Genomic DNA, 25,502 nt, shown 5'->3' with positions numbered 1-25,502 from the left:
TTCTAAGTCCACCAGATAGTGCAGTTGAATTCAAAAATTGTAGTAATGTTGATATTAAATGTCCATGTAGCTGATTAAGTATATCAGTTGCCGATGACTTTGACGGCCAGACCAGCCGCTGCTGCTTGTGTCCAGAGGAGGCCGCTCGGACCCCTCAAGTACCCTGAGATACCGCTCGCCCGCACTATGAGAGGAGTAGTGGAGATGAAGCACGCCGCGCCCGCGGCGAACATACAGGGCGCGGGTGAGTTGCTGGTTGTGCGCCGCACATCAGCCTTGGCCGGGAGGAGGACTCCGGCTCGCCGTACGCTGGTTGGCCTCACTGGAGAGGGGCGGGCCCTTACCCCACCTCAGTGGCGGTACGGCGCCGCGCTGCTGCGGGGGCATTGAAACATTAAAACTCGGCGTCAGAATTTGTTGGACCGTAATAGTTTTAGGGTACAGTCTTTGTGGCGAGGTTGAGGGGCCAGCGGCGTGGAGATATTTATTTCATTTAGAAGCCACTGTGTGTTGTTGAGCAGGAGACGGGAGCGTGGTAATGGCCATGGTAAGGACCGGATGGCAGTTTAGCTGGTCGGGGAAGGTTTACAATAAATGCTTAAATATAAAGAACATAATTGAAAGGGCAGAAGGCCTTAAACATGAAACCCCTCAAAAATATAACCTTCATATTTCTTTCAAAATTATATGAAGCAAGTTAGCACAGAAATTATAAAGGTTTCACCTGCGACAGGTGAACCCTAAATATCCTCTCGGTGGCTGGATTACTTAACAATAAGGTAACGGGAGTAAGGAAATCGAGAATGGTACACAGCCCATGAAATCTGGGGGCAAGCTTGCCCGCGGGAACAAAATTCTTGACCATCACCTGGTCGCCTACCTTCAAATTGGTGGGTCTCCGTCCACGATCATATCTTTCCCTAACCTTTTCATGAGACACTTTAAGATTGGCTTTAGCCTTCTTCCAAAGATCTTTAATGTTATCTGGATCTATTGTCTCAGGTAGAATGTCACTCAGAGACCAGAGGTTAGAGAGCGGCGTGTTGGGAACAAACTTGAACATCAGCGAAGCTGGAGTAAATTTATGTGATTCATGAACAGCCGAGTTCAAAGCAAAAGCTAACCAATGCAGGGACGTGTCCCACCTAGAATGATCTTCATGATGATAAGGGCTGACCTGAGATTACGATTAACCCGTTCAGCCAGAGATGGTTGAGGATAATAAGCAGAAGTTGTCACATGAAAGATGGACAGGTCAAAAAATTTATGAAATAGATTAGATGTGAAAGCCCTGGCATTATCAGACACAATATATTGACACGGACCAAAAGAAGCAAAGATTGAATTTAGACAAGTAATGGTGGACTGAGAGGTAGCCAGCTTAGTCGGAAATAACCAGGAGAATCTAGTAAAACCATCTACACATACAAAGATGAACTTGTTGGCATTTCCCTTTGACTGGGGGAAGGGTCCTACATAATCAATATACAGGCGTTCCATAGGGCGCGACGCTTGATGGAAAGACAAAAGGCCTACCTTGGTAGACATGGTGGGTTTACTAAGCAAGCAGGATTTACAAGCCTTTACTAGTTCACGAATTTCACCGTCCATACCCTTCCAGATGAACCTTTCATGAATCTTTTCACGAGTTTTGAAGATGCCTAAATGCCCCCCTAGTGGGGTCTCATGATAGTACTTGAAGATCATTGGTACAAGAACCGCTGGAACTACAACCTTCATCATCGTATCATGCCTCGAAGGGCAACATAAAACACCATTCCTCAGTATATAAGGGATAACATGTTCCCCAGAAGAAAGGGTTTCCATTATCGGAGCCAGCGTCGGATCTTCACGTTGGTATTTCTCAATGTCCCTAAAGAGCATGGGAGCATCTGTTAAGATGGCATTAACCTCAGATAGTATGGACTCGGGAGGTGATGAGCTATCGACCGGTTCATGGGTCTCGACGTCGTTGGAAAACATACGGCTGAGTCCGTCTACGACAACATTTTCAGTACCTCTGATATGCCTGACGTCAAATTGGAAGGCAGAAATTCGGATGGCCCAACGGGCTATACGACCAGTACGATGCAGCCTACCTAAGACCCAGCTTAAGGCTTGATTATCCGCCCCCAGGTCGAATTTGACATGTTCCAGATAGAGACTGAACTTTTCTAAGGCGAATAAGACTGCCAACCCCTCGAGCTCATAGATGGAATACTTGGCTTCTTGAGCCGATAGAGTCCTAGATGCATAGGCGATGGGTCGCCTCCCTAGTTCAGTCTCTTGAAGAAAGACTGCAGCTACCGACGACGCGTCGGTTTGGACGATGAATTTCTTCGAGAAATCAGGCATAGCAAGGACAGGGGCATTACAGAGAGCTAATTTAAGATCTTCAAAAGCGGCTTGTTGAGAAGGTCCCCACTCAAATTTGATGCCTTTCCTATGAAGAAGGTTCAAGGGCGCCGCTCTATTAGCGAAGTTAGGAATAAACTTCCTGAAGAAATTCACCATACCAATGAACCTGGCAATACCTTTGATGTCCTTGGGAGGTTTAAAATCACGGATGGCCTGTGTTCTAGAATGATCAACTGCAACACCATCAGGTGACACAATATGCCCTAGGAATGACATGGAGGGCTTAGCAAAGGCAACTTTGGACAACTTCACAGTTAACCCGGCCTTATGAAGGCGATTGAGAACTTCTCGCAGATGATCTAGATGTTCTTCAAAAGTCTCCGAAAATACGACGACATCATCAAGATAGTGATACAAGTACTCGAATTTGATGTCGGAGAAGACCCTATCTAGCAGTCTAGTGAGTACAGCTGCTCCCGTGGGGAGCCCGAAAGGCACGCCGTTGTATTCATACAAATTCCAGTCCGTTGCAAACGCTGTAAGGTGTTTAGACTCTTCAGCTAGGGGAATTTGATTATAGGCCTGATTCAGGTCCAAGATGGTAAAGAATTTAGCTTTACGAAACCATGAAAAACAAGAATGAAGGTCAGGAAGGGGCACAGATTGCAACACCACCTTCCGATTGAGAGCCCTATAATCAATGACAGGCCTGAAGCCCCCTTGGGGTTTCGGGACTAGAAAAATAGGTGAAGAATACGCCGACTTAGAGGGCCGAATAATACCATCCTTTAACATTTGATCAATGATTTCTTTCAATGCCTTCATTTTAGGTGGAGATAGCCTATAAGGTGGAAAACGGACAGGAATCGAATCCGTGACCTCAATTTTGTATTCAATAAGGTCAGTAACACCAAGAGTATCAGAGAACACCTCTGGAAACGACTGACACAACTTACGAATACTATCAGCCTGCTCCTCAGGTAGATGTCTAAGGTCTAACAACATCTCATCCTGGGTAGGCGAAATGGATGAACATGATGCAGAATTACACTTCAATAAGGGGATTTTACAATTAGACGCAAATTTGAAAATGCACGACCTACTCTGAAGATCGAGCACAAGACCAGTGTGAGAAATGAAGTCAGCTCCCAATATAATGGGGCAAGACAAGTGCTTGGCCACAAACAATTTAACCTTCCAAGTAAATTTAAAAATACGAATTTTGGCTTTTAAGGAACCTAAAATTTCTAAGGGGGAAGAATTAGCCGAAACATATTGAACAGGAGATGAGCAATAGTCAGGAAGTTTGCAAATAGATTTCAATTTCGAATACCATTGAGCGGAAATAATTGAACAAACACAACCTGAATCTAAAAGAGCTGAAACAGGTTCATTATTTAACTTAATTTTGAGGAAAGGTACGGGTGCGGGGGAATCCGCCGCAATCCTAAGACATTCTTTGGGACATTCAAAAGATAAATTTGAAGACTGAATTTTCCCTAAATTTTCGACCTGTTTACCAGGGGCTGAGCCTCGGGAAGATGGATTAGTCGACTCAGCCGAAGCCACTAGTCACTTTTGATTGTTGTTGGAAGTTGCACCCGAAGTTGAGCAAGAGGGGGTCCTGTTGGTATTAGGGCAGTTCTTAGCAATATGGGAGAACGCGCCACATTTAAAACAGCCTTGAGATGACCCTGCTCCATTCCTTGTCCCACTAGACTTGATTGATGGGCACTTGTTCCGAAGATGGTCAGGCGACCCGCAAGCATAACATTTACGGGGTGTGACTGGTCGGCGAGGTGGAGGCCGAGGATTACTAAAAGAAGGAGGGGGTTCTTTCGCGACACGCAAGGAATCGGCGTATCTAACTCCTTCAGCCGATACAGCCATAGCTTCTAGCTCAGCGAAAGTTTGTGGACGCGACGCAAAACACAAGTATGATCGGTAAGGTGGTGAAATACCTTCTACAATAGCCTGTACAATCTGATCTTCAGGAAAATGAAGAGCAAACACCCTGGTATAGAACTTAATATCTTGGATGAAATCTGCCAAGTTTTCATCCAACCGCTGTACACGATAATAGTACTTCTGAATCAGGGATGACCTCGCACGAGCAGGAATAAAATTTGCAAGAAGGTGAGCATGAAAGTCTTCGATGGATGACTGTTCCGCTATTGCTCTAACAATTTTGTCCGAGAGAACACCAATTGCATAGGGATAAATTATCTGTAAAATTTGACATGGAGAAAGAGAAAAAACAAGAGCATGGTCCTGAAACTCAACTAAGAACCGTAAAGATGCAATTACTTCACTGGTAGAGTTAACCGAAAACTTAGAGATACCTCTAAGCAACATTGCTAACGGATGCGGCAAACTGCTGAAACCCGGAGACGTAGTAGGAAGGGGCCTAAGTGGCGGAGAAGCAGATTCGGAAGGAGCATTATTTAACACGAAGGGTGGAATGGACTTGCGACGATCGGACATATTTTCTGATGGGGCAGATGTACGTTGTGTAGTCGCCTCAGTACTACTTCCTTCCTCTTTCGAGGAATCCTCCCCACTAACAATATTTACTACCATAAGTTGGTTGACTTTAGGGATGGCAGATCCACATAACAACTGACTAACCTTACTAGACATTTCGGACAAGTTTTCAGCAAGGGCACTAGCTTCCTTACCCTGAAGGTCATTTAACTTCAGAGACAATAGATCACATACCCTATTATAAAAGTGGTACAACCTAGCCTGTACTCTTTTGAGTTGATTAGGAGATGGAACACTTACTTCAAAAAAACTAACTACAGATGCTAGCTCAGTAGTATTATTATTGATCGTGGAGAGAGCGTCGTCAATCTCTTTTTCTCCCAAAATCGGGATGGTAATAGGTAAATCAAGGGAATCTTTTAGCTTATTGGAGTTGACTGCAACCGTGCCTCCAGATTGAACATTTCTGAGAGATAGTTCGTAAATTAATTCCTCTTTACGCAAATAGAAAGGATGAAGAACCTCACGAGGGCCGGACATGATGACAGAACAATTTTGAAAAAGGAAAAATCAAAAAATTCCAGCAACAGAGAAAATTGTTAGAGTTCTAATCAAAGCAATGTTTAGCCGTCAAAAGGGGCTAAATTGAGACCCATTCAACCACGCTCTGCTACCACTTGTTACGGAGTTTTGTGGATATGCAGAGGTGAAAGAAGGTGCGGGGGTGAACAGGTCTCAAAATATGAAATTAAGGTTAAGATAAAATTTAACAAGGTTATATTTTCTTTGCAAAATCAAGAAATAACAAGAATAGCAGGTACAGAGTAGCCAAAACACAAATCGAGAACGTACAATTACAGAGTTACAGAATTTGGGCTCCGAGAGCCAGACACACAATTCTTGAGCAATGAGCCCAACTTTACTTATATACAAGGTTCAATAAAGGGGCAGAAAACCCCAATCATGCCTAGGAGCACTTGCTCCCCTTTACACGGTAAAGCCTCCTAGAGGCACGCAAAAACAATTTTTAAGAAAGAGCGACCCGCTCTTAAATTCAAGCCTATCGAAGGCCACACCAAACTCCACATTCAAGCTGTCCTCCAAGGACATAGACACAGGGGTTAAAATACCCAACCTACTGAGGCCTATTCAGCAACAAAAAAACAGAAATATTACATGGCCTACACAATACCAATTTGAGAGGAGGCAAAACTGCACTCCTAATATATGCCTTAATAAAACCTACTTGGCACTAGGCCTCTAATGCAAGGGCTAATCCCATACTAAAGAGGTGACTTATAGAAGGAGACAATTTACATTACGTTAAGGAAGAAACGGTTGAGAAAATAAGTTCACCTCAATGCAATATGAGTGGGAGCTCGAGAGGGTTAAGCACTCTCTATCCCAATTTGTAGTTTAAACAGATAGAATTGATACCAAGTGTCTTTACATTTTAGGGGAAAGTTACATGGTAAAACACTTCGGACCTGCCCCGAGAGTTAAACTGCTGAGCTAGCAAGAAAAGAAGTTATTAAACGGCCATTACCTGGTGGTTGAACTGCTGCCCGACGAAAGAGGCGCTTCCCGCCCCCTGCTACGTACTTTACACACTGATAGATGTTACTGAAGTGGCGCGGAGACCCGAAAATCAGCAGTTTATATACCCTCGTGGAAAGTTCGAGGCGTTTCAGGAATGAGAACACCCGCCCACAATCATTTTATTGGCTAATAACAAAAACCCCTACACCAGATGAAGAAGAAACACATTATTGGTGGAAAATTCATTAGAGAAATTCGGGATTGGTAAATTCAAAACAAGGGGAAAGAAAGGGTTAATATTGCCAACTTAAACAATGACTGAAAGAAATTTAACAAAGGACAAACTTTTGAACACAAAATTTCTCCCAAAAAACAGTTCTTTCACTTCGCACTAGGGTGCAGCATTGTAGTCCTTCAGTAGTGTCCTCTAGAAGAGAATGTTCACACTTCTTACTACAGGCAAAACAAAAATACATCGAAAACGACCCAGTTCAGAAACTTCAAAATTTACAAGTAGGGACATCTTCTGAGAAACTTGAAAATTAACACTGTAGATAAAGTTCAGGCTTCCTCCAGTAGAGGAGTTTCAACTGGCGCAAAGTTTGAATTAGCGGCGTGGAGGTGTACCACCCGGTACAATTATTATTATTATTATTATTATTATTATTATTATTATTATTATTATTATTATTATTATTATTATTATTATTATTTGTACGCATAAAGCACAAAAGAGAATAATGAATTTTTACAAAATTATGCACATGCAGGTTAATCGTTCAAGCCAGTTCGAGGTGTACATGTATGGACCCACAAAACATAAACCAGCAGCAGTTTGATATATACCTGTAGGGAATATGCTACCGATGTTTTAGATATACATCAGTTCTTACATTTTTGACACCATCTGTTGGTTGTCAACATGAATTCTTAGATCCCACTTATTTTACAAAAGGAGTACATTTATTGTTTCACCTATTCAATACAATCATTACCACGTTATGTGGTCAATTAGACATAGGATATCTAAATATTATGGGGACATGTTTCGCCCTTCTATTGGGCATCATCAGCCATATTAATTTAATCTTAAAACAAACATTGTTTAGAGGACAATGACACTTTTATAATTTGTTAAAACTGAACTGTGATTTCTTATGATATTAACTTTACAGAATAGTGGTTATAAAATATGCTGTTGGAACATGACATGTACAACACATGCTAAAATTATTGCAAACTAATTTAAAATCCTGTCTAAAAGAAAATTTGTGTCAATATAAAGTTCTAAAAACGGCACATGTCTGGTATTGAAGTGGATCCTCTTCGTTAAAAATGTCAGCATATATTTGCTGGGGCAGTTATCAACGTAAGTTTTCAATAGACTAAAGTGGTTGAAAACTTGAGGGTGAATCTTGTTTATATTCCGACATTAAAAGATTGGCTAAGAGAAAAGGCGAATGTTATGATGTTATCCTCATTAAGTTGATTGGTCTAAAATATTATCTGATATAACTGTTGCAAACAGACGTTGGTTGAAGCTGCTTTTAGACGAGATTTTTCTCAAGTATTTGACAGGTTATGTTTGATTTTCACGTGAAAATGTAGTCCTTCTTGAAGACGTGGAACATCGATGAATTGAATGTGATTATACTGCAAGGAAGACAAAGAATCCTTAAATTTCCTAGACATAAAGGTCACCCGATCTAATAACACTTTTAAGTTTCAGATTCACAGAAAATCTACACACTCGTCCATAACCATAAATAATTCCTCACTACACCCCGGTTCTCAGAAACAGGCATCATTTTATAGTTTGATATACAGAGCTTTAAGAATCCCATTATCCCCTACAAGCTAAAAAGCAGAATTAAATTACATAAGGAATCTTGCCAAAATCAATGGTTATAAGATCGTAATTGTTAACCGCTTACTTCATAAGATTAAAAACAAGTTATCCACAAACCTTATACCAGACAAACCTAAAAGAACTGAATACACTACTTTTACATATAGTAACCCAGTTGTCCACCAAATTGCTAACACTTTCAACAAATGTAATATGAACATAGCCTTCAGGACAAACAACACAACACTAAATATATTTTTCAATTATATAAAAATCAATAATAATAACAATAAATATTCAGGCTCAGGAGTCTACAAGTTAACCCTCTTGGAGCCAGGAGCCGATCTGGTCGGCCGCTCACCATCTGCTGGAAGAGGCCAGAGCTCCACCTCCACTCTACTACCGTAAAGTGCCTGGCTGACTTTAGTGGAAATACATACATTTTAACATTCGCGTATATCTACCGGTGTATGGCAAATACCGGCAAAAAATTTTCTACACGTTGACTACATAAAATAAATAACTGATTCAGAGTGATAAAAAGAATTAAACAAGTATTATTGTTGATATTATGGTTGTCGATATCGTTTATTTTTAGGAAGAGAAAAATATTTTTGCAATTTCTCTCTCAATATCTACTTTGAAAATATCATCTACAATGCAAAAGAATATACGTGATAATGTAGAATTTAATTCTAAATATAATTATATAAAATAATTACGTTGAACGGGAAAAACAAAAATTAAAAAAATAAAAATTCAAACGTATGTAACTAATAAAAATAAGACAATTTTACTCAGCAATAAAATTAATGTATATTATATCGATGTATGGCCAATACTGAAAAGAAATTTTATATGTGTGGACTAGATTGTATAAAAACTGTTCTGAGCTATTACAAAATAAAAAATAATAGTTGAGATTATAGTTTTTATTTTCAAAGAAAACCCTATTTCTCGTTTTCAGATCCAGTATCCATTTTATTAAAAATATTTTACAGTACAATACAATACGCGTAATTAAAACATCTCTGGCACTAAAGGACTGATGGTCCTTTGCCTGCCAAGCGACCGCTGCTCAACCCGAAGACCTGCAGTTTACGAGGTGGCGGATGGTCAGTGAGACGAATTCTCTCGTTCATTATTCTTGGTTTTCTCGACCAAGGTAGCTCCCTCAACCTCAGATATCTCCTCAATTGTAATCACTTACGGTCACTTAGTTTGAGTGGACCTCGAACCAACAATCAGATCCAGGTAAAAATTGTTCACCTGTCCGGGAGTCGAACCCATGACTTCTGGGTGAGAGGCAGGCAGACTACACTTGATCTGCGGGGACCGGCATTTACGTAATAATAGAGAATTTATTACTGAACAGAATTATAATAGCTACTCTGAACAAGAAAAGTAAAAAGCAATAAAAATGAAAATTCAAATTTATTATGTCACTAGTAAAAAGAAGGAAAATGACAAAATAGATTTACTCACTGAAAACTGTTGAGAAGAAGATGCATCACCAGCTATATAATGTTGTTCAAAGTTTGAAACCACTGTTGAAGCACTTAAGGGTATTTACACTAACACTAATCACTTATCACGTCTCTTCTTTAGCTTTGGTGATCCCGGGGGCGTGTCTGGTATAATTTCCCCACTACTCCATGAACTAAATTCACTATCGCTATCCGATAAATCGTCCGCATTAACTTTGCATTGTTCCAAATACTGCATTAATTTATCGTGATCAATATCTGCTGAAAATATATCACGTGAACCACTTGCCATTCACTGCAAGGAGCAATCTCGTACTGACCAGTTAGCGGTATTTCTAAACACAGGAAACAACTCTTGTAAAAGCTAGAACACCCTCTTAGAAATTCCAAAGCAAGGTCAGGCACACAATAACTTGTAGCCCCTTTACTATAGGTTGTCACAAAAGTATGCACGTCACTATAGGTTGCCATAAAATTATGCATATCATAGAATTTTAAACCGGCCGATGTAATCAGCTCTGGCAACTTCCGACTGGATATTTAAAGGCCGACCTGATCGGCTCTGGCAATTTAAAGGGTGGATGCTCGCAGTACCGCCTGGCTTCAAGAGATTTAACATGTTCCCAATGTGGAATTTCATATGTTGGACAGACTGGACGAAGCTTCTTTATAAGATACATGGAGCACTTCAATGCGGAAAAGCACAATAAATATTCGGCAATGAGCACGCACATGAAGGAAACAGGTCACCTTTTTACTTCAATAGAAAAGGATCTCACAATAATCAGGAATAAAAATAAAGGTAAACTCCTAAATGAATTAGAGAATATATATATTTTTCTGGACAAAACACTTAATAAGGATCGCAACCTTAACGACGATACGGAAGTCAAGAGTCCCTTATATACATTAACGCCTAAGCTATTAAAAACAGTCAATCCAAAATAAAACAAAGTCCCACGAATATTTAAATTCTTTAAATCAAAAACTCCCCTTATCCCACCGAATACTAAGCCTGCACTTGCCCCTCCAAACAATCCCCCTCCCACATTAACATCGACATGTATTGCTCCGCCCACCTCTGCTTCCCCTCAGCATGACCCTCTTCCTCTATCCCATCATTACAACACGCGAAGTAGGAACTCCAGACAGACCAACGCTGCTAATACAGTAAGATATATATATATATGACATATGTGTAAGTACCCATTTTACATATACACAATTCTTGGACACTAACATATGATTTAAACACACACGTCAAACACGTCTTTTTGTTCTTTTGCAGTATAACCACATTCCATTCGTCGATATACCACGTCTTCTAGAAGGACTACATTTTCGCATGAAAATCAAACATAACCTGTCAAATACTCGAAAAATCTTGTCTCAAAGCAGCTTCAACCAACGTCTGTTTGCAACGGTTATATCACATAATATTTTAGACCAATCAACTTAATGAGGATAACATCATAACATTCGCCTTTCTCTTAGCCAATCTTTTAATGTCGGAATATAAACAAGATTCACCCTCAAGTTTTCAACCATTTTAGTCTATTGAAAACTTATGTTGACAACTGCCCCAGCAAATATATGCTGACTTTTATAACGAAATGGATCCACTTCAGTACCAGACATGTGCCATTTTTAGAACTTTATATTGACACAAATTTTCTTTTAGACTGGATTTTAAATTAGTTTACAATAATTTTAGCATGTGTTGAACATGTCATGTCCCAACAGCATATTTTATAACCACTATTCTGTAAAGTTAATATCATAAGAAATCACAGTTCAATTTTAACAAATTATATAAGGTGTCATTGTGCTCTAAACAATGTTTGTTTTAAGATTAAATTAATATGGCTGATGATGCCCAATAGGAGGGTGAAACATGTCCCCATAATATTTAGGTATCCTATGTCTAATTGACCACATAACATGGTACTCATTGTATTGAATAGGTGGAACAATAAATGTACTCCTTTTGTAAAATAAGCGAGATCACTGTTTTCAATACGGATCAAAAATGAGAGTGATAGTTTGTAACAAACTCTTAGCATGGCTCGCAGCACAGGGTATCATTCTATTCTAGCGTAACGTGGCATTGTGTTGGCGTAAAAAGAATTTGTTTCATCAAGATCGATCATTGTAAACAACATTGCGGTGTCCTCGCATGGTCTGTATTTGTCTAATGCAGGTCTTGAATGCATATTGGGTGAAAGTAGTGATGAGAATAATTTGAGTGATAATGAAAGTGTTAGTGATGATGATTATGCACAGCAGGGAATTACATATGATGTAAAGAATGATAGTAATATAAGTGAATGCTCACCCGAGTGGTCATGGACACCTGTTCATTTGAATTTTATTCCAACAAGAAGGTAATTAGGTATTTTTTTTACTTTTAATGCAACCTTATTGTATCTAGATACAACATCTGCATGATATGAACTTCATATCCACTTATTTTGAACAAAATCAGTCAAGTCATTTAGAAGTTATAGCAATGTTTGTGACAGCATGAAAAATTGTGATATTTTCCTCAAATTTATTACCACTGTAGGGTAAAACTTGGCCAACTTTTAATACCAGCTTGAAGGGTTAAATAGACAACAACCTCTTCCTTACTTCAAACACTTGTCAGTTGATAAATTATTCTCCAATGTATTACATAATGTTAAAACATTGCGTATTTTAATCATCTTTTGTATACATATCGATCTTCAGACTATTGGAGGTAAATAAACAAACGTATAAACACGTGAGGTAACAAGCGACATGAAGTGGCAGAGTGCAGGGCTATCACATGCGACACTTACAATGCATTGAAAGAAAGTTTTTATAAAACTTCAATGATATTGATATAATCAATATTTCCAAAGACTGAAAACTTCAATCTATCCAGTGGTATTACTTATGCTGCCATCGTGCAGCAGGAATTGAGGATACAGGTGAAAGAAAAACATGGCCAACAGATCCGACCCCCGCACTTTTATCAGCAGTTCGCATGGCCAATAGATCTGCCGCCTGGCACTATAAGAGTTAAATACTTTGCTGGTGGACCACCCTGGACAGGCTTGGAACGTTTCCCATCCATGCCCGAAATCAACCTCCCCAAATGCCACCCACTCTGATCAGGGGCCTCTGTAGCCAGGCAGCCAAGGCAATACCTACATGGTTGTAGCCGGTTCTGCCCAGGGTCCGATGTTGGACAATGCCTAATACGGACTGACTGTGGTACTGAGCACTAGGAATCCCTTCCTCAAATTACCCATGTATACAGTGTTAAGTATAGACTTTTAAAAATAAAAAGTAATTAATAATAATCTGTCCTCCTGGCATTTGGCTGTGCAGGGACTGGCATTGTCAGGCAGACACTGCCGAGTACATGGCGATCCACCTCCCTCCAACTGAACTGGGGATACTGCCTGGGCTTTCAAGCATAATCGTACACATAAGAGGCCCCTCCCCAAGCAGCACGCACATCAAATGCTGATTCAGTGTACAATTAACCCTGAAGATAAAATAAAAAGTAAAGAGGGGACCGATAGCCACATGACCCTTTTAGTCACTTTCTATGACAGGCAGGGATAACCTGCGGATTGTTTCAGCCCCTTCTATCACATGTGGGACAATGCATGATACCAATGCCACAATCCATTTCCGCATGTAGGTCGCCCCTTTAAGTCGCCTTTTATGACAATGCATTCTTCGTCTACGTCCCCCACCCGCAAGGGCTACACCTGGTAAGATAATTAGTTAAAGCTATAATTGCATTATTCCCAATAAATCAATCAATCACTCAATCAATCAATCAATCAATCACTACTGATCTGCATTTAGGGCAGTCGCGCAGGTGGCAGATTCCTTATCTGTTGTTTTACTAGACTTTTCTTAAATGACTGCAAAGAAATTGGAAATTTACTGAACATTTCCCCCGGTAAGTTATTCCAATCCCTTCCTGTAAACAAACATTTGCCCCATTTCGTCCTCTTCAATTCCAACTTTATCTTCATATTGTGATTTCTTACTTTTAACATCACTCAAACTTATTCATCTACTAACGTCATTCCACGCCATCTCTCCAATGACAGCTCCGAACATACCTGTTGGTCGAGCAGCTTGTCTCCTCTCACCCAAGTCTTCCCAGCCCAAACTTTGCAACATTTTTGAAACGCTACTCTTTTGTTGGAAATCACCCAGAACAAACTGAGCTGCTTTGCTTTGGATTTTTTCCAGTTCTTGAATTAAGTAATCCTGGTGAGGGTTCCATACATGCAAACCATACTCTAGTTGGGGTCTTACCAGAGAATTATATGCCCTCTCATTTACATCCTTACTACAACCCCTAAATACCTTCACAACCAAGTGCAAAGATCTGTACCATTTATTTACAATCCCATATATGATTACCCCAATGAAGATCTTTCCTTATACTAATACCTGCGTACTTACAATGATCCCCTAAAGGAACTTCAACACAGTAATTAATGCAGTTTAACTTAATAACAAAAGTCAATAGCTAGTATCTTCTGAAATGTTGAAGTGTTAAGTATGAATTCTTTTTTTTTTAAATGTTCAGTATCTTACACCAATTTTAGAACCACAAACATGAAGAAACCTACTTCAGGTCTCTCTCCACGCAATGGGTAACATATACAACTTTTAAATCCCTACATGCCAAGTAACCTGTTAGCCAAGTGATAAGGCTACGAGACTATGGACTTTGAGATTGGTGATTCAAATCCACCCCCGTTGCCAGGAATTTATATCTGGTGAAATTCAAGATAAATGCAAATATATAAGAAGTAAATATAAATAAATGTAAGACAGGATAAAAGGAGACAAAACTAAAGGCAGCAGGAGGAGAGTGAAGAGAAAAGTAAATTAGTGAAACTACAAACTAATTTTAGTTTCTCCTCACTCAAAACCCCTACCAACCAGGCAGGTCCCAAAAGTATGATGACATATATGTGCCAGCGCATTCTGGCCTTGTTCCAACATTACTTTTTATCACTCCATACGATTTCCAACTGTGGCCCGCCTACCATCACGAAAGCTGTTCAAAGCTCTATCTCCGCAGGCAGAAGAATATTGCATCTATACATTTTGCAGTAGAAGCAGCAGACAATATGGTTAAGAAATGGGTCCTAACAGAACAAATAGCCCAACCGCTTACAGTGGAGAAGACACCTAAAGAAAACACGTGCACAACTGTGCAACCTCTCCTTTAAATAAAGGGCAAAGCTTTAGTGCACTCCGCAATGTTGGTAGCACAAGACGTACATGAAGTGACTCCTTTGTTTAATACTTAGGTTTCCACCAGTAGCACTGAGGTAAACAGAGGTGAGTTGTTGGTTGCTGGTTTGATATGGCTATACTTTTTTCTTGCCATGCGGACAGTATATGCCGCGGTGATAGGAAAGACCCTTTCAAAGGGAGTGTGGCGCCAAAGGGGCCACTGGTCTCATGACAGAGATTGGTCTGGACTTGCAAAAATACATTAAAGCTGATAAACAACCTTTTTTTCTTGCCGTAAGCGCCGAGATTAAAGGAGGAATTGAGCAAGTGTAAGGTTACCGTCCAACGCCATGACACTTTCAAACATCCCAGGCGTATTTAGTCTTGTTTCTTTTGCAGTGGTTGGTAACGTTTGCCAATGCCCGTGATCCTTGGCAGAAGCAATGGATAATGGTGCCTGGACCACTGGTTTAGGTCATAAAAGTAAATGTAATTCTAGGGGCGGGCGGTTTGGTCCGTGGCAAGAGTATTGAACACATCTCTCCTCCAGGATCATTTATAGATAAGAATAGAAGCACTGAAACTAACATATTATGTAATAACACTTGCGGTGTGCACTCCAAATTTCTACCGATTAAAAAAACACTTACCTCCCGTCAGGATGCCCAGAGCTGGAATGATACCACTAGCAGCAGGAAGTGCTGGCTGGTAACACAGTGGTGGTTGAATTGCACTTGGCTACAATTTAAAGCAAATATCTTCTTTCACACTACCTGTTGGATTCAAAAGTATCGGAGATCAGTCTCAAAACTTAGGTAAACACATCTTCAGGAGAATATACAATGGCGAACTTAATAGCATACTATTACCATACATGTCTTAGTGCTGGTTCAGAAGTATCATTACACTGGTACCAAACCCACCCCACTGACACTAGGCTAGTTGTAGCAGCAGCAGACCTACTCATACTAATGGTAGAAGCAGTGAGGAGTGCAGTATTCAGTGTTGCCAACTTAGCGGATTTTCTGCTAAATTTGGCGGAATTAGAAGACTGTTGGTGGAGAAATATATAATTTAGTGGACAGTGGAACATTTGGCGGAATTCTAGATTTATTACAGCGGAATTTAGTGTTTTATCCATTTTATGTTCTTTTTTAATTTGTACTCCAGTCTGTCTCCAAGCTATTCCATATTCCTTGTCAGGAGCTAGCAGTCACATGAGGAAAACGTTATTGGATTTGATGTTATGAGATCATGGTATCATAAACTTCTAATGCGTGGGGAAAGGATACTTATCTCTTAGCTGACAAATGATGACAGATAATGAAACTGTGAGGGAGCAGCATTTATATTCATGCTATGAAGGAGGACTGTTCAATAAACTGGCCTGTTTTGTGTGTGGCCCTTGAGGTAGGAAATTCACCTAGTTTGCACCCGGCACTAAAACGCCTACAAGTTTTAGCTCGCCGGCTCGCAGGCAGGGGTTAATCCCAGTGAAACTCACAGATCAGGTGAGTGCAGACATTTACTTTTTATTATTATTATTATTATTATTATTATTATTATTATTATTATTATTATTATTATTATTATTATTATTATTGCTCATTTTATTGCTCATTATTTGATATCGGATTTCTCGGCAGAATTTTAGCGGATTTTAAGTAGTGTTTAGCAGATCTTGAAAATATAATTTGGCAACACTGGTAGTATTGTCCTTGATTTGAGTTACAAAACTTTACATTACAAGGTTTATATGATTTTTCATTCAGATTAAAACCATTCTACTCCAATAACCAATTTAGGAAATAAAATTCTCTGCAGTATTAAAATGCAGACAGCTTAAATGGGATGAAATGAAAATACATGCACAAGGTAGCTGAGCCCATTATTACTGTTACTGTAGAAGAAGTGAACAACTACACCTCATTCCATGTATTGCTCTTATTGCTCTTATGACAACAGGTTGCCATATTTGGCTCAATGCCAAACAGCGGCACATAAATTTGTGAAATTCAATATTTAAGTTCAAAACAAAAAGCTGAAGAAACTAAGCTATAACTTTTTTTTTATGAACTAAAGGGGACAGGGGAGTTACAGGGGCCATTTTTGGTTTGTAATGAATCAGAGGTCAACTACAGCACACAAAAACCCTCAGCATTGAAGTGTAAGGTAAACTGGTAGAGAAAGTAGGCAAATAATTTTTATCAGTTCAAGGGGCGACAGATGCATTTAATTGCATTTAATACATTTCCCCAGAAAATAAAGGCTAAAAAACAGAAGCAACAAAAGAATACTGTACATGATTCAACAAAAGATCACAGTATTAATGTTAAAGAAAGAAGTCACACACGTAGACTTATCTCATAACTCTCACTCAACACAGGACAATTATGCACTGATTTAGAGCCTAAAAAGACGCATGCAATAAATAAATACTGTAGACCTAGAAGACTTCATTACAGAAATGAGCTGCCAGCAGTTCACAGAGTGAGGGACCACTCGAGCCTTGTACTGGAGCAACACATTAGATAGAAGGAAGGCAACGAAGCGATCGCTGTTGCTGCTATTGTGCTTCCTCCCTACAAATGTATTTATGAACAAGAAAATGTTATACAGTTATTTTAATAACTCACAGGCAAAAAGTCTCATCCTTTTTATCTACCTTTCATGATACCTTACAAAGTACAGTATAATATCCCTTAATCATGAGGAATTATGAGTGTCCCAGAGTGGGAGAGTTCACACCTTGTAGGTCAATAAGAGCAATACTGTTTTCTTAATGTGGAATTAGCTACAGGCTACTTAACCTAACTACAGCCTGGGACATCAGAACATACTGACATAAAAGGAGACAATTCCATCTTCACTGGAACTACATGCATACCTGCCAACTTTACAAAACCAAAAATCAGGAGATTTTGATATGAAAATCAGAAAAAATCAGGAGATACAATTAGTCAAAACTGCTTAATCTACATGTCTTGTGCAATACAGTACTATGGTATATTTATAACACTTATTGTCTCAAAGCCCGACTGTTGCTATATGAGGCTACAAGGCTAAAAATTACACATCTCTATCCCCACACAGGAAGTATGTGAGTGAGATGATCGGTCTCTAATAAGCCTACCGAAAATAGTATGAACTCTTGCTCCACGTGTGTGAATCAGTCATGCACTTAGATGCCAATACTCAGCAAATGCATAGATTAATATATTGCATCAAGCGCCCGCGCTATTATTTGGATCAAATAACTAACTGATTTACCCGTGCTTTCCTACGGAATTCTCTGAAAGACTGTCCTTATAGTTTTCCCAACTGAAGTCAACATAGGTCATTACAATGACATCAGCATGAATGTCACGATTAAAAGCAATGCTGTAATATGAAATATTCGATAAAATGACTAATAGCACATTTTCTCACTTTTAGCAAAAAGTACTGAGGTGTCGATCAAACAGTTCAAAGTTTCTGAGATAGAATGACCAGGTTGCAGACAGCCACGAACACTCCTATGTTATTATTCTGTTTAAGTGTGCACACTGCTCATTCCAATCACTGCCTCAGAGTAGGATCGAATAGCTGGAATACTATGATGATCCAGTGTGTTACGTACCAGTAGTATCAGAAAATTTATGAACCAGAGGAATGGCATGCTAAAGAAGTGAGAGATCTAACTCCCCAGTTACTTCCCACTAATATTCAGGCAGGCTGTTATACTCAATACGCAGCAGTAATCCCATCTATCGGAGATAAATGGCAGTAGAGTTCACAAACCACATCACAACAAATAATGGTCAATGTAATGTTGATCAGTGTTATGTGCTTTCTATATTGGAGGCCTTCACATTTAGTTTTCTTCCGACTCTGTGATATTAGAGCATCTAATTTAAAGTGAGTCGTCCTTTCTTTCATGACTCCCTCTTGTGTTATTATTCAAGCGATCGTTCCTTCATGAATTTTTTCTCATTCTTATAATCATCTTCAAAATTTAATCACCATCACTACCAATATTATTATAGTTGGTACGGTATAACTGAATAAGACATAAATAATCGGAAATTGTATTCTCTATAACTTTTGTTACGTAGTACTTTTCGATATGACCAGTAAGATAGGTAATTAAAAATTAAATTTTTGGCACCTTCCCCTGAACTACCATTTTGAATAGGGTGAATAAAATTATTTATAGCATAAACTGTAGTTCCTTATTCATCGACTTTACATAAAATTCTCTTCACCCATTTTCTCGTACCTCGGCGCTGATATGGGCTTGGCACCAAAAATCCAAATTCATGAATATCTTTATCATAGTCGGTACAGTAAAATTGTATAAGACATAAATGATAGGAAATTTAATAATATTTAACTTTAGTTATGTAGTATTTATCGACAGGGCCAATAACAACATAAATATTTGAGAATAAAATTTTAGGCCTTCCCCTAAACTTCCATTTCACTCACCGTAAATAAAATTATTTATGGCCTAGATTGTAGCGACTTATTTCCTGACGATATATGCCAATTTTCATTAAATTCCCTTCAGCCGTTTTCTCGTGATGATCGTGCATACATACAGACAGACAGAAATTACAAAAATTAAAACATGCCTTTTCCCTTGTTGAGCACTGTAAAGACAAAACTCTTATTTTATTTATGTTGAGATAAATTAGAATTAGTCAGAATTGTCTCCAAATGGCTCATAAAATCTCTAGAAAAGTCACTAGTCATTATCATTGAAATTCTGCCATTAAATTACTAAGAAAGACTCCATATCTAGCGACTAGTCTCTAGAATCGACCAAAGAGAATGGAATCGACTAGACTGATGTGATGATATTGATGTGAACGAACATGAACATAGCACGCGAGAATGAGAGATTGACAATCAATACGATACCAGGAATGATGGTCCGAGATACAGTCCCCGATGTACAAAGTTATATTCCGCGCCAAGCGATCACATCCGGCAGCCTGCAAGCACGACAGCTGAGTGAGAGTGAGAGTTGTGACGTCACGACCTGAGGAACATGATCAAGGCCAAATTACGTCACCCAATGGAAAGTTCTATACATTCTATCGCCAATCTCTCTTGATTGGATTACCGTACGGGAAAATGAACAACATCATCGTGTAGCCCAATGTTTTGTGATCATTATCCTCGAACTTGGAAGAAATATTAGTCAAATATTAAGGGAGATATTGAATAAGGTAAAATATCTTCAATTCACCGAGATACTGTATAAAAAGGCAGGCATTTCGCTTGTTAAACCAGTCTACTTTGTGCCACAGTCGAGACCAAGGAGGCAGACTTACTGGTTGTTGTGTGAGATCAGTTAGTGTAACCTCTTTGATTCTTGTTACTCCTGAGATTTGTTTACAAGAGCTTTGAAATAAGCAAAGAAAGACACTTCAAGTTTTAGTTTGGTATCATTTTTGTAGTTTGCAAGATGGCTTCCATGTATATGTGTGTGTTAAAATAAATGTGTTCGATTATTGTGGAATTGTACCCTTGTTTTATCGTTTTCGAAGTGCATTCCCAACATTTGGCGACCGTGACAGGACATTAGACAGTTATATAATCATATAAACAGTTTCATACGTAGTATTTCAAGCATGGAAGTGAATATAGCTGTGACAAAGAAATCCAGAGCGGTATTACGGCGATCAATAACCAAGATCTACAATGAGCTCGACGCGTTACTACAGATGCCGGAGAAAGATACAGAAAGTATTAGTGCACATATGGATCTATTAGAAACAAAATTTCATGAATTAACAGGTATGGATACTCTTATCTTCACTAATATGATTGAGAACGTGGAGGTTAGGGATGACGAGTTAGACAAAGAAATCAGTATGGCTGACGAGTATAAGTTCAAATTTTATAAGGTTAAGACTGTTGTTACAAAATTATTAAATGAAGACCGGAACTCAGAAGCTACTGCAGTATCAGTTAATTCTAACTCGTCACTCCAAGTTAAGCGTTCATACAAACTGCCTTTGTTGGAATTGAAAAAGTTCGGAGGTGAACTAAAAGATTGGCTTCCTTTCTGGTCACAATTTAAGAAAATTGATGAGGACCCTCTTTTATACCCTAGTGATAAATTCCAATACCTCATACAGGCCACCACTTCTGGATCCAGAGCAAGAGATTTAGTTGAGAGCTTTCCTGCTACTGGAGAAAATTACTGTAAAGCAATATCAAGTCTCAAAGCACGCTATGGGAAGGATGATTTGCTGGTAGAAGTGTACATTAGGGAGTTGTTAAGTTTAATCTTACAGAATGCTGTGAGCCCTAATAAGGTGTGTTTATCATCCCTCTATGATAAGCTTCAGAGCCATATAGGAGCCCTAGGAACCTTAGGTGTCACAACGGACAAGTGTAATTCCATGCTTTTACCACTAATAGAGTCATGTTTGCCTGAGGACATTCTAAGAACTTGGGAGAGAACTTCTTCAATCGCGCTCATTGGCCAGTCTTCTTCAAATTCAGCTGTTGAACCAGGGGGGGCTAGTGTCGGTGACCAGAGTGTGAATTCCAAGAATCGTTTAGACAGTTTGATGCAATTTCTTAGATGTGAAGTAGAACAGGAACAGAAGATTACTTTGGCTATGTCAGGGTTTGGTGTTTTGTCTTCGGTAGCTGTCAAGGGAGGTCCAAAGAAGAAGGAAAAGAGCTTGAATTACACCACTAATCCGAATGAGAACATTCCCACAGCAGCAGGTCTCCTTACTGCATCTGGTAGAGAAACAGCAGGGTGTGTCTTTTGTTCGTCTAATCACAAGTCTCAAGACTGTATTAAGGCCCAGAAGATGACTTTGCAAGAACGTCGTCTTGCACTTGAGACTAAAAGATGCTGTTTTTCTTGTCTCAAGGTCGGACATCCAGCGAAGAAATGTAGAAATAGGCCTAGGTGCATCATTTGTAGTCGAGGACACTTTGTGGTTATGTGTGATAAGTTGCCACAAACCCAGGTAGACTCAGCCGTAGAGAGACCGAACTCAACAGGAGACAAGATGGCTTCTAGTGCGCAAGTCCAGAAAGATGAAGCTTTAGCTAGTTTGTCGAACCATTGTGGGGTGCTGATGCAAACACTAGTTGTCAAGGTTCGGGGCCAAGGAGTTGAGCGGACTGTAAGAGCATTCATTGATTCAGCATCACAACGTTTCTACATTTTGAAGAGTACAGCCACGGAAATGGGATATCAAACTGGCAGACAGGAAAATATCCAACACTCGCTATTTGGAGGTACAACCACTGGAGTATACCATCATTGTGTGTACACTATTTATCTCTCTAGTCTGGATGGTAGCTACAACTGTCACTTTGAAGCATTAGACCAAACAAGAATTTGAGGTGCCATACCTTCAGTACAGCAAGGTCCTTGGATTGAAGAACTAAGTAGTCAGAACATTGTTTTGAGTGACATCGAATCTTATGGACCAATAGAAATATTAATTGGAGCTGATGTTGCAGGCAAATTGTTTACAGGAGGCCACAAGATACTAAGTACTGGACTAGTGGCCATGGAAACTCGTTTGGGATGGATTTTAATGGGCAAAGTACCTTCAGAACATAGGAATGAGGAAAGTATGGCTATGGTGGTGACTGCTATGCTAACAAGAGAAGCCACCATCACAGATTTGTGGACTCTAGATACTTTAGGGATTAGCGATCCATCTGAGAAACGCAGCAGATCTGAGATTGAGTCTACTACACAGCAACATTTCCTTGATACAGTATCAGTCAATGAAGAAGAGCGGTTTGAAGTTCACCTCCCATGGGTTGAGAACCATCCTCCACTGCCTGATAATTACCAATTATCACTGAAGAGACTGATGTCTACTGTTAAGAGATTGAAGACTGAAGGTTACTATGATGCTTATCAGGAAGTACTAGATGATTGGCTGAGGGAAGGGGTGATAGACAAAGTGCCTCCTCAGGAAATGGATGTTCATTGCCACTATTTGCCTCATCGTCACGTTGTGAAACCTGGATCAACAACACCAGTGCGCCCCGTGTTCGATGCCTCGTCTAAAGAAGATAAACAGCCCAGCCTCAATCAATGTCTTGAGAAAGGCCCTAATTTAATTGAGAAAATACCTTCCGTGTTGGCTCGTTTCCGACTGAAGAAGGTGGGAGTTGTTGGAGACATAAGAAGAGCTTTTCTCCAGATCAGCATTCGTGAGAGAGACAGAAATTTTTTGAGATTCTTGTGGTTAGACAGAAATGGAAGTCTCAAGACATACAGACATTGTATCTCCAAGTCCTTTTCTATTAGAATCATGCATCAAACTTCACCTTGAAAATACATTAGTACTGTGTGAGGAAGGGAAGTCAACATGGCCCAAGTCATTTGTGGAACTTCTTACCCATAGCTTCTATTTGATAATTGCCTTGCCAGTTTGGACGATGAAGAACAAGCTAAACAGTTTATTGATGTAGCTTCAGGTGTCATGAGGGAACGGCAATTTTGTCTTCGAGGGTGGGAGTTGACCGGAAGTAATGATGTTTCCGGACCTACCAATGTGTTAGGACTCCTATGGAACAAGTCCGACGATTCCCTAGCAATCAACATAGATAACCTTCTTTCGATTAGCTTCGAGAAAATAACAAAGAAAGTTATTTTGAGTGCTGCCCATAGAATTTTTGATCCGGTGGGTGTCACATGTAGTGTAGCATTAATACCAAAATTGTTGCTTCAACAGACTTGGAGAGAAGGTTTGACATGGGATGAAGAAGTCAATGAAGAGATCAAAGTGAAATTCTTGAGTTGGCTTGAAGAAGTTCCTCTTTTAGCTCAAGTCAAGATTCCTCGTTGGTTGTCTAACTGCAACAGCCCAGACGACTCCTGGACACTTCACTTTTTTTCAGATGCCTGTCAGACATCATATGCAGCAGTTGTATTCCTGCGTGTTGAGCAAGGGGGTGAAGTGAGTGTTCACTTGGTGGCTGCCAAGTCAAGAGTTGCACCAACTGGAAAATCAGGCAAGGGATTGACCATTCCCAGGTTAGAACTTTTAGCAGCTTCAATAGCAACGAGATTATATGCATCGATTGTAAAGGATTATTGTATTCCCGATATTAAGGCAATTTTTTGGACAGATGCTTCAACTGTTCTCGCTTGGATTCAGCGAAGTGAAGCATGGGATGCTTTTGTCATGAACCGGATTAAAGAGATACGAGAACTGTCAGTTGGTTGCGAATGGCGACATGTTCCTGGAAAAGAAAACCCATCAGATCTTCCATCACGCGGATGTTCTGTGAAGAAGTTGATACAATGCCGTTGGTGGGAAGGCCCTGGTTGGTTGAGAGAAAATCCAGACTGCTGGCCACAAACTGACTTTTCTTATAATGAGGAAGAGATAAATTCGGAGAGAAGGAAGAATGTCATTTCATTGATATCAAGTAATTCAGAAGACATCGGTAAAGATTGGTATTACCAACACTTTTCTCAGTACAAGAAAATTGTAAGGATGGTAGGCTGGATGTTCCGCTTTCTGACCAACTGTCGCATCAGCAAAGCTCAACGTATACATTGTGACCTGACAAGTGAGGAATTTGTCATGGCAGAAAGGAAGATTTTACGGTGGGTGCAGAAGGAAGTGTTCATAGATGTTTTCAATTCCAAACTAAAGAGCTTATTTCCGTTTGTTGACGAACAGGGATTGATTCGGTTGATGACCAAGATATCAAACCGGGATGATGTCAGGGACTTTTGTCATCCCATTGTGCTCCCAAAGGCGGATCACCCAGTCGTTCAGCGACTGATTATGGATGCCCATCTTAGCAACTGTCATGCTGGTACGCAGATGCTTTTGTCAATTCTGAGGCAACAGTATTGGATTCTAGGAGGTAGACAAACAATTAGAGCTGCATGATTTGTAAACGTCATAGTTCAAAGAAGTTGGCAGCTCATCCTTCACCTTTACCTGAGAGTAGAGTGCGTGACGCAAGAATTTTTGAAGTTACTGGAGTTGATTTTGCTGGTCCTCTCTACATCAAAGCCGATGATGGAACCTCGAAGAAGGCATGGGTTTGCTTATTCACTTGTGGAGTTTACCGTGCAGTTCGATTGGAACTGGTATCTTCGTTATCAACAGATAGCTTTCTACAAGCTTTCAGACGTTTCTGCAGCAAACAAGGAAGACCTGTCATTGTCTACAGTGACCAGGGAACAAATTTTGTTGGGTTTAAGAACTCCTGTCACAAACTGGACTGGAATGCAATCTCACAATACAGTTCAGCGCGGAAGATAGATTGGCGTTTTAATCCTCCAGCTTCGCCATGGTGGGGAGGTTGGTGGGAACGACTAGTAGGAATGCTCAAAACTCTTCTCCGTCGAGTGCTTGGTCGATCATCTGTCAACTATGAAGAGATGCAGACAATCCTCTGTGACTGCGAAACCGTCATAAATTCTCGGCCATTAACCTATTTGTCTGACAACCCATCAGATCTGGCTGCTCTAACTCCAAACATGTTTCTACACGACATAGAAGAAGTAGGAGTACCTGAGTATGACCTGTTCGAAGCAG

General features: G+C 39.8%; 1 protein-coding gene across 1 annotated transcript in view; it reads right to left on the bottom strand.

Moving 5' to 3' along the window:
- Positions 1–25,502, bottom strand: part of LOC136873857 (ankyrin repeat, PH and SEC7 domain containing protein secG) — a 72,461-nt gene that overhangs the window by 34,548 nt on the left and 12,411 nt on the right. Inside the window, exon 3 of the mRNA XM_067147143.2 lies at positions 15,612–15,734. The gene's annotated coding sequence lies outside the window, so the exon portion shown is untranslated. The remainder of the gene's footprint in view (positions 1–15,611; positions 15,735–25,502) is intronic.

The sequence above is a fragment of the Anabrus simplex genome, chromosome 5 (assembly GCF_040414725.1).
Source record: "Anabrus simplex isolate iqAnaSimp1 chromosome 5, ASM4041472v1, whole genome shotgun sequence".
Lineage (NCBI taxonomy): Eukaryota > Metazoa > Arthropoda > Insecta > Orthoptera > Tettigoniidae > Anabrus > Anabrus simplex.
The sequence above is the reverse complement of the archived record's forward strand: the minus strand, read 5'-3'. Positions and strand labels throughout refer to the sequence as shown.